This window comes from Chiloscyllium plagiosum, chromosome 36 (genome assembly GCF_004010195.1).
Source record: "Chiloscyllium plagiosum isolate BGI_BamShark_2017 chromosome 36, ASM401019v2, whole genome shotgun sequence".
In the NCBI taxonomy this organism is placed as follows: Eukaryota; Metazoa; Chordata; class Chondrichthyes; order Orectolobiformes; family Hemiscylliidae; genus Chiloscyllium; species Chiloscyllium plagiosum.
In genome coordinates, this window is record NC_057745.1 from 14,826,556 (window position 1) to 14,836,975 (window position 10,420).

Here is a 10,420-nt window from a genome sequence, read left to right on the forward strand (position 1 = left end):
GGATGATACGATGTATATGGAGGTTGGTGGGGTGGTAGGTGAGAACCAGTGGGGTTCTGTACTGGTGGCGATTGGAGGGGCGGGGCTCAAGGGCGGAGGAGCGGGAAGTGGAGAAGATGTGGTGGAGAGCATCGTCGACCACGTCTGGGGGGAAATTGCGGTCTTTGAAGAAGGAGGCCATCTGGGTTGTTCGGTATTGGAACTGGTCCTTCCTAACCTGCAATCTTCTTCCTGACCTCTCCGTGCCCACCCCCACTCCGTTTTTCACCCTCACCTTAACCTCCTTCCACCTATCGCATTTCCAACGCCCCTCCCCCAAGTCCCTCCTCCCTACCTTTTATCTTAGCCTGCTTGGCACACTTTCCTCATTCCTGAAGAAGAGCTCATGCCCGAAACATCGATTCTCCTGCTCCTTGGATGCTGCCTGACCTGCTGCGCTTTTCCAGCAACACATTTTCAGCTCTGATCTCCAGCATTTGCAATCCTCACTTTCTCCTCAGTGGAAATGCCATTCAATGTCTAAGGGAGATAGTTAAAAGGAAACTACTGTGGAAGCTGGGAATCTGAAACAAATAGAGAAAGGGGAAGCTCAGCAAGTCTGGCAGCATCTGTGGACGAGAAATAGAGTTAACATTTCAAGTCCAGTATGACTCGTTTTCAGAATGAAGTCTCCAGCATTTTCTGTTTGGTTAGATTCTCTTTTGGAACCAGTCATTGTCGAGTAATGTGTGGTGCAAATGTTATCCGCAATTGTCAGCCAAGCCTAAAAATTGTTGAGGTATTGCTGCATTTGGACATGGACTATTTCAGTATCTGAAGAGTTGTGAATGGTGCTGAACATTGTGCAATCATCAGCAAAAATAATGATTATGATAGGGACAAGGTCATCAATGAAGCAGCTAAAGATAGTTAGGCTAGAGATGATTTACCTCCAACAGCCACAATCATCCTCCTTCATGCAGGTATGAATCCAACAAGTAGACAGTTTTCCCTCAAACCCCATAGATTCTAGTTTTCCTAGTGGTCCTTGATGCTACAATCAGTTAAGTGTGGATTTGATGTCAAGACCATTCACTCTTACCTCACATCTGGAATTAAATTCTTTTGACCATATTTAAACCAAGGCTGGAAAAAGGGCAGGATCTAGGTTCCCTGGTGGAACCCAAACTGAACAATGATTGGTTTCTCTCTAGTGCTTTTGCCAACCTGAAATCAGTGTCATCTGTGAGTACTCACCCCCTCTGCCACTGAAAATTATTTCTCCTTGTTCAATCTATAAAGCCCGTTGTCATTCTAAATACCTCTGAAATCTTTTATTAATTTTCTAAATAACAGCAATCCCTGCTTCTTTGGTATCTCCAAATTGTTAAAGTCCCTTATTCCTGCAACAATACCAATTAATCCTACCTGCGAATTACCTAAGGCCTTGACACATTTGCCAGAATTGGAACAGTCACTTATAAAGATTCAGTATATATTCCTCACTATTCTTGGCCACTAATAATAAAGCCATGGAACCAAAATGCTTCCATCAGAACCCACTCAACATCTTATCATCTTGAAAGATAAATCCAGGTGTTTGTTGTTTCTGCAATTCCTTCACAGTGTGAAATTCAGTTTATACTTCTTGTCCACATTATTCTGACTAAAATGTTTGCCTTTCTATTACACTGCATTAAAGAATGCATATTATGCTCTTCCATTCAATAAGATAATGACAGATTTGTTTATTCCACTTTTACATGTACTTCGAATAATCTTTCAACTCATTGATAATCAAGAATCTCTGTTTTCAACACTGTTTTGAGAGTGTTGAAAGACATTACCTCCACTGCCTTTTGAGGAAGAAAGCTCCTAAGAATCAGAACCCTTTGTGAGAAACAAAAATTCTCCTCATCTTTGTCTGAAAATGGCAACCCCTGAATTTTAAACCAAGACCTCTAATTCTAAATTCTGCTATAACTGGAAACACATTTTCAACACCCATATTGTCAAAATCCCTTGGATTGTTATATCTTTCATTCAAGTTATCTCTTACTCTTCAAAACTCCAGCAGGTGGAAGCGTAGCCTGTTCAACCTTTCCACATAATTCAACATGTTCATTCCAGGTATTAGTCTAGTTAATCTTCCCTGAACTTCTTCTGACACATTTACATCCTTCCTTAAATAAGGATATCTATGCTGTATTCAAGATGTGGTCCAATCAATACTCTGTATAACTGAAGCATAATCCCCTGATTTTTCTATTCAATTTCTCGCTCCAGAAACAATAATGTTCATCTGAATTACTTGCTGTGCCTTCGTACAAACCTTTTGTATTCATGCACGAGAATACCCAGGTCCCATTGCATCTCAGCATCTCCAATACCTCATATTTGAATAAGATACTTCCTTTCTATTCTTCTGACCATAATAGACAATTTTACTCCATTTGTCAGATCTTTACCCACTCACTTGACCTATTTTATCCCATTGTAGCCTCTTTATGTTTTCTTTGGAACTTACTTTTCTACTTATTGTTTTATTATCAGCAAATTTAGCAATCATACCTTTGATTCAATTCATTTCGATAAAGTGTAAAAGTTGAGATGTAAAAGCTATGGCACATCACTTGTTACATCTTGCCATGACTCATTTATGCCTGTTCTTTGATTCTTGTTGCAGAGTCAATCTTTGATACATGCCAACATGTTACTCCCTACACTATATGTGTTAAATTATGTGGAATTTTCATTTCTTAAGATGTAGTGTGGAGGCAGATGTAAAAATATCCTGGTATTATATTTAAAATGCACCTAGCCAGCACTTCACTCTGCAATCTAGGATCATCTCTCAACCTCTGCTCATCACCCTCACACATCCCTGGTGATGTAAGAGACCAGACAAAAGCCAGTTCATGCATGTCTCCTCAGAAGTTCTCCTGAGGTCTGGCAGGAGTGAAGTAAAGTTCCTTTTCCTATGGATGACAACAAGAGGCCATCCTGACAGTAACCACAGTTGCTCCGGGTTCACGACCTGTGGGCAGTCTAAAAGAACTGGCTCCAGTACCATGAGAGAATAAATGATATGCTGTGCTCTGCCAGGGTACACACCACTGTCTTTCTTCATGTCATATGAGTGTGAGTTAGCACTGTAAGTTTGTCACTGCAGAGGACTGTCACACAGAAGGTTGGTTACCTCAAGTGCAATCAATGTTTGTCACTTCATTGCTATTGATGTAGCCCCACAGTGGTACTGCCTCTGACACATCTGCACTTAAAATATAAAAGCAGCTCAGCATCAACAGGTCACTGATGATTCATCACCATTAGGAGAATGTACAAATCACCAAAGATTTGCAAAGGACAAGAACAGGACCACAAAAGACAGCCTTTTGAATTCTGCCCCATTGTCTACCCTGGCCAGGTTTGCTGGCTTCAGACATTATAGATACCTCATGTGGGCAGTCTTGTTGTCCCAGTCAGGCTTTATGTACAACACAATAACAACAGCAGTTAACAACAACAAACCAGGCTACACGTGACTGAGACGTTCCATGATATAATCAATAGAGAAACATCATCCCAACACTGTAAGCAATCACATAAAGAAATACCATGGTTATGAAGGAGCCAAGTAACTGAAGAAGTTTGTGCTCACTGGAAGTTAGCATTCATGACACTGATAAATGCAAATCAGATTTTCTTTGATGGAATTTTGGAAAGTGAACCACCCTTTGAGAATTTAATAGCAAAACTTTAACCTGCCATCGGGAAACTGTATTGATGCCATCTGCCCAATTAAGTTCCTGCCTTTCTAATAGACTTTGGGTGCTCCCAAATGATTCCACACATTGTCTCAATGGGTAGGTGATGGCTGCTCTTCACAGCAATATCATGGAATCGTATACTTTCACCTGAAAGGGTAGATGGTTTAATAATTGCAACGGGGTCAGCCAGGAAGGTATCATAAAATACGAGTTCCCTGATTGGGGCTGTTAACCTCGTCCAATCAGATCATGGCCGACAGATATAAACAGGAGTCTAAGCACTACCGCACTTAGGTGGTAGTGTGGGGGTTAAAATAGAAAAGTAAAAAAAGAAAAAAAAAGAAAAAAAATAAACAGGAATATTATTTAGTCCCTACCCTCCTCTTCACTGTTTTGATCACACAGCACTGCCCTTTGATGTGAAGGGCAGTGTTTGTCACTGGCCACCCGGGTGTTTTCCTATCTTCCTGGTGGTGGAAATTGAATAAAAGATTGGTGCACTTTGTGTCTTTCACTGTGTCTCACACCTGCACACACACACCATGGGTGCTGGGGATAAAATAAGCACTACCGCACTTAGGTGGAGAAAAAAAAAGAAAAGAAAAAGAAAAAGAAAAAAAGAAAAAAAATATAGGGGTTCACACAGCATTGTCCTTTGATGGGAAGAAAAAAAAGAAAAAAAAGAACAGGAGTCTAAGCACTACCGCACTTAGGTGGTAGTGTGGGGGTTAAAATAGAAAAGTAAAAAAGGAAAAAAAAATAAAAAAAATAAACAGGAATATTATTTAGTCCCTACCCTCCTCTTCACTGTTTTGATCACACAGCACTGCCCTTTGATGTGAAGGGCAGTGTTTGTCACTGGCCACCCGGGTGTAAGAAAAGAAAAAAAAGAAAAAAAAAAGAACAGGAGTCTAAGCCTTCAGCAGTGGACTGTTACAAAATGACAGTGACAGAACTACAGAACAGGATTATTCTCAATACTTTACAAAAAAAAAGATTAAAAAACCAGGAGTCCAGAGGTTCTGCACACTCTAGGAGCCAGCTCTGTATTAGTTGGGTCATTATCATGCACTAGACACATGTAAATAAAGGGTAATCTGGTGATGGGATACAGAACCTTTGTGAAGTTGTTTCAGATGGGAGATTAGTTTAAAATTTCAACTAAAAGGCAAATCTTTCAATGGCATAGTTGTCCCTCGGTATTTCCTGTGCCTAAAATTTGCACTCAAATCTCTGGAGTGAATGTTTTCTGACTCAGAAGCAAGTGTGTTACCACTGAGACCCAATTCACACTAGGTAGGGTTAAGGATAACTTTCCAACCACACTAACTAGAAGGAGGTAAAAACTGCTATCTGATGCTGTTTCCCTAAAGATCCCAATAGACCTTTCTGAAAATTCTTCAGAACTTTCAGTTTAGATTTTAAACAAATACTTTTGAAAATGTTTCCGAGTGGTGAGCCACTGGGACTATAAACATATTGTAGGCTATCCTTTACAACAACATAGTCAGGAATGTTGTGGAACTTCTGTCAAGGTCAATAGCAAGCAAACCCCAGGGAAATTCAACCCGACATTGTTCGTTTACAAAGGAAAAACACTGTGACCACTAGAGATAACTGCTTTATGGGTATTCACACACAAGAATAGCAATAATGTTAGGCGTAAGTCAATGATGCAGTACTGAAACATTGAGAATGTCTTAGGTGTATCTCAACCAATATCATAAAAACAGTTGAACAGGGCATTCATCTCACTATTGTGTAGATACACCATTTGTTAATGTAACAATATTCTATTGTGAAACTTTAGGATCTTGTGAGAGATCTGATAAAGTACTTTGTATATTTAAGGATTTTGAAAGGATGTAAGAATGACTCATTTTAATGACTCAAAAGGAAGGAGGAAACTTAGTATAAAGAGACAGCATATAAAACCAAAAGAGAAGTTGATTAGGTCAAAAGTATTTTTTCTAGAAACTAGTCATAGTGTCAATGAAAGATAACACAAGTGCTCCCTACTCTCCATTTAATAAATAGTGTTCTCCTTGTTTTATACGTCTCTGTCATTCACTACTTTAATGTATTTAAACAACTGATGACAAGATATGAATATAAAAACACAGAGGTTTATAAAAGACACACCTAATGTTTGCTGAATATTTTGAACAACATTCCACAATGTTTTAGGGTAAATGCATAACTGATGACTTTTGCTACAACCCAAACAAAAACCCAGCTGAAGCCCAAATGGGAGTCATATGTTCACCAGACAGAGCTTTGCGTGGACAAAATTGGTTTATAGTTAATACCAAGAAGCATGATAAGACAAAAGTGGAAGTGATGGTCAGCATTAAACAAACATAGCACACTGATATTTGAAGGATGATATGCTTTCTTCAAAGAAAATTTCACACAAAAATATCACACAGGTAACCCTCAATTAAGAAGTTCCATTATAACATGGTTTTTAGGTCATTTCTAACCAATTTGTTCAGACATGTTATGACACACCTCTAGAGGAGGTGGGACTTGAATCCAGGCCTCCCATCTCAAAGGTAGGGACCGGTCCACTGCACATGGAGCCTTATAACACAGTTTGTATTTGACTATCCATTATTCCAATAAGGAGCTGGGAGAAAGTGAGGACTGCAGATGCTGGTATCAGAGCCAAAGAGCATGGTGCTGGAAAAGCGCAACCAGTTAGGCAGCATCCGAGGAGCAGGAGAGTTCAATGTTTCGGGCATAAGCCCTTCATCAGGACACTCACTGGAACTCAGCCAATGACATCGCCAATGCCACGCGTCATGTCACTTCTGCCCCCATGGATACCACCAAAGGCCCCACTTTGGCCCCCCAGCCCCCATGTAACTTCTGTCGATGACATCACTCATGATCCAAAAACCACAACCATTCCAGTGACAGTCTCCACCCCCACTCCCAGCTCCAGCCCCACAACAGGTTCTAGCTCCCAGCACTGTTGCATTTTTAGAATCACCCCAGACCTCCCCCTCACTGAGGATGAATGATCAGTCCTCAGTAAAGGCCTCACCTTCATCCCACTATGCCCCCGGATCCATGCGTTTGACACGGGTTGTGACATTGAGCATTTCTTCTGCCGCCTTCGCCTCCGTGCTTACTTCTTCCATCAAGACTCCTGCCACCCTCTGAAGTCCCCTTCTCGTGCCTCCAACACACCCCCTCCACGAGGGCACCCTGTGCGGGCCTGTTACCCGCCCTCAATTTTTTCATTTCCAATTGCTGCCATGACATAGACTGCCTCAACCTGTCCACCCCTCAACCACTGCAACCCTCCAATAATGAGCAGCTCATTCACCATAATGTGACTCTTACCCGACTCCCAACAGCAAAGACAAAATGCTCCATGCTACCATTCAGTATTCCTGAGCAAGTTTCCTGTTTGTTCAGCTCATCTTTGGTATTGCCTGTCTGAATAAAGACTGGGCAAATTTTTGAAAAACTGTCCATTGTCTTCCACCTCCTGATACTCAATCTTGTATATGAGGAAATAAATTGTAACATAATCTTTTTGCTTATGTTTTATATTTGTGCTTCTTTTCTGCCCTTCTTTGACTTTCTGGGAACATTATTCAAACTTTTAAATGTGTTCCTCTGGAAGTATGTGTTTCAAATAATACATTTCACTTAATGCCATAATTTTCAGGAATGTAAGTACAGGTGCTGTGTTAATGGAGGTTTACATTTCCTTTAACTGAAAATATTGGAGTATCTTTATGAGAGCAGAAGGATGAAGTGCAAACAGCCTATGCCTTGGAGAATCCTGCAATTTGAAAAATTTCGAGGTCCCTCTCATTTTGCAGCTAGGTTTCCAGCAAGAAAATTATGTGTCTGCATTGCAGCTTGATTGATTTGGCTGATTAATTTTGAAAGAACCCAAAGCATAAAGGTTCAGGGCAGAGGTAACCATCATGACCCATTTGTTGGCACTTATCTGTAGGTCACATTTCAACACACAGCACAATCCTGTCAGTTACCGACTGGTAAAGCAGAAATTCAGATAGGTGTGCTTTCCTGGGATGTGAGTGTCACTGGCAAGGCTATCATTTGTTCCCCATTCCTACTTGCCCTTGAACTGAGGTGTTTACTAGAATATTTCTGAGTTAAGAGTCAACAACGTTATAAATTGTGTCTGAAATCACGGCGAATTTCATTCTCTCAAAAAGCATCAGTGAATCAGCTGGGTTTTTATGACAATCAACAAGAGTTTTATGGTCGCCCCTTACTGAGTCTAGCTTTTGAGTCCTGGTCTCTTTTTCATTGCTTGAATTTAAATTCTATCAGCTGCCATTCAAACCTACATCCCTTGAACATGAGCCTAGAATTGTGAATTATTAGTCCAGTCACATTACCACCATGCCACCAGCTCCTCTGGGTCATTTGAGCCATTGATTGAGGTCATTCAACTCATTATATTTGTACATGTTCTTTATAAAAGCAATCAAAACTTAGTTCTTTAAAGCTGCATTTATTGGTGGTGGGGGGGGGGGGGGGGGGTTATACTGTTCCCTGATTCTTACTATATAGAGTCATAGAGTCAGAAATAGACCCTACAGCCCAACCAGTCCATAATCACTGTTTGATTATTAGCCATTGTCCACAAATAGGCATCTAATAGAGGGAAAAAAATTGGTACAGCTTGAGGGGCATCATTCTACAAGTGTGGGGTAAGGTGAGGAAGCACTAGAGCTAGTACAAGGATTGAATCTTTGCCATTGACATCATTCAATACCACACTTAGTAGAAGACCTTTTCACCCAGAGGGTGGTGGTGGTCTGGAATGCACTGCCTGGGACAGTAGTAGGGGTGGGAAAACTCACAACCTTTAAAAAGTACGAGGATGAGCACTTGAAGTGTTATAAGGCTATGGGTCTAGTATGGAAAATGGGACGAGTGTAAATAGTAGTGTATTTTTGGCAGTACAGTAGAGGCCAAGGGGCCTCTACTGTACTGTATGATTCTATGATTCATGCTACAACCATCCAGCAACTCCCCTGTATCACAAAGATGTCACACAATGAACTACTTTCAAAGTACAATGATAGTAATATAGGTGAACACAATTTTCCTTTCAAATACAGGAATTGCTGTAGAATGGGAACATCTTTACCTTTCTGTTTCTATATCTTACTGTGCTTCCCTGTGGGTGTGTGCATTTTCTGATTTTATATTATATCCCATTTCTATATTCTTAGCTTTGTATTTGCATATGCGTAATTTGACTGCACTTGAGTATATAGATAGAGTACTTCAAATCCAACAGTGAGAAAGCTGGTGGTGTCTGAAAATGGAAAACTCGTATCATTGTTCATTCATCTATTTTAATTGAGCAAATTTGTTTTAAAAACTTGTACTTGGTCGATTTGCTAAACCCTGTGTTGGAGTAGTGGGACTCCAGAATAATATTGGCTTCACCACTATGTGTGCCCCTCTCTCCCACACTTCAAGTGACTTTTGATCCCATCTGGTTTTACCTGGACTGCCCATGGCCCAAAGTTCCCATGCTGAAATCCAGAATATGCAAATTCTGGCACGGTTTTAGTTCTGAGACTAAAACCGTGCCAGAATAGAAGAACACTGCATCTGTTCTTCTATTTTCTACTGTTTCAAGTAGTGTAGCACAGGGCTAAGTTTTGGGACCCCTGCTGTTTGCTTTATAAATTAACGAATTGGATTTGAACTTGGGGGGGAGGGGCGGGGGGCATAATTGGAGCTGAAAGCTCCAAAATAATATAGATGGGTTGGTGGAATGGGCAGGAAAGTTGGAGTTCAATTCTATAAGTATGGGGATACGCATTTAGGCAGGTCAAACAATAAAAGGGTATACACAGTAAACTGGAATATACTGAGAGGGTTGGATGAAGTGAGAGATCTTGGTGGATGAGTGCAAAGGACCCTAATGGTAGCAGAACAGGTAGATAACATTGTAAAAAAGGCATATGGAATGCTCTCCTTCATTAGCAGAGGTACAGAATATAAAAGCTGAAAATGTGTTGCTGGAAAAGCGCAGCAGGTCAGGCAGCATCCAGGGAACAGGAGAATCGAAGAAGGGCTTATGCCCGAAACGTCGATTCTCCTGTTCCCTGGATGCTGCCTGACCTGCTGCGTTTTTCAAGAACACATTTTCAGCTCTGATCTCCAGCATCTGCAGACCTCACTTTCTCCTACAGAATATAAAAGTAAGGATATAATGATGAAACTGTACAAGACACTGGTGGGGCCACACCTGTCACCACATTACAGAAAGGACATAGTTGTTCTGGAGAGATCTATGATAATTTTGCAGTGGCTGAAGCATTGTAGCTATGACGAGAGATTGGAGAGATTGGGGTTGCTTTCCTTGGAACAGAGAAGGCTGACACATGACAATATTTGTGAGGGGTAGTGATAATGTGGACAGGAGGAACGTGCTTTCCTTGGCAGAGAGTTCAAATGTGTTGCTGGAAAAGCGCAGCAGGTCAGGCAGCATCCAGGGAACAGGAGAATCGACGTTTCGGGCATAAGCCCTTCTTCAGGAATGAGGAAAGTTTGTCCAGCAGGCTAAGATAAAAGGTAGGGAGGAGGGACTTGGGGGAGGAGCGTCGGAAATGTGATAGGTGGAAAGAGGTCAAGGTGAGGGTGATAGGTCAGACTGG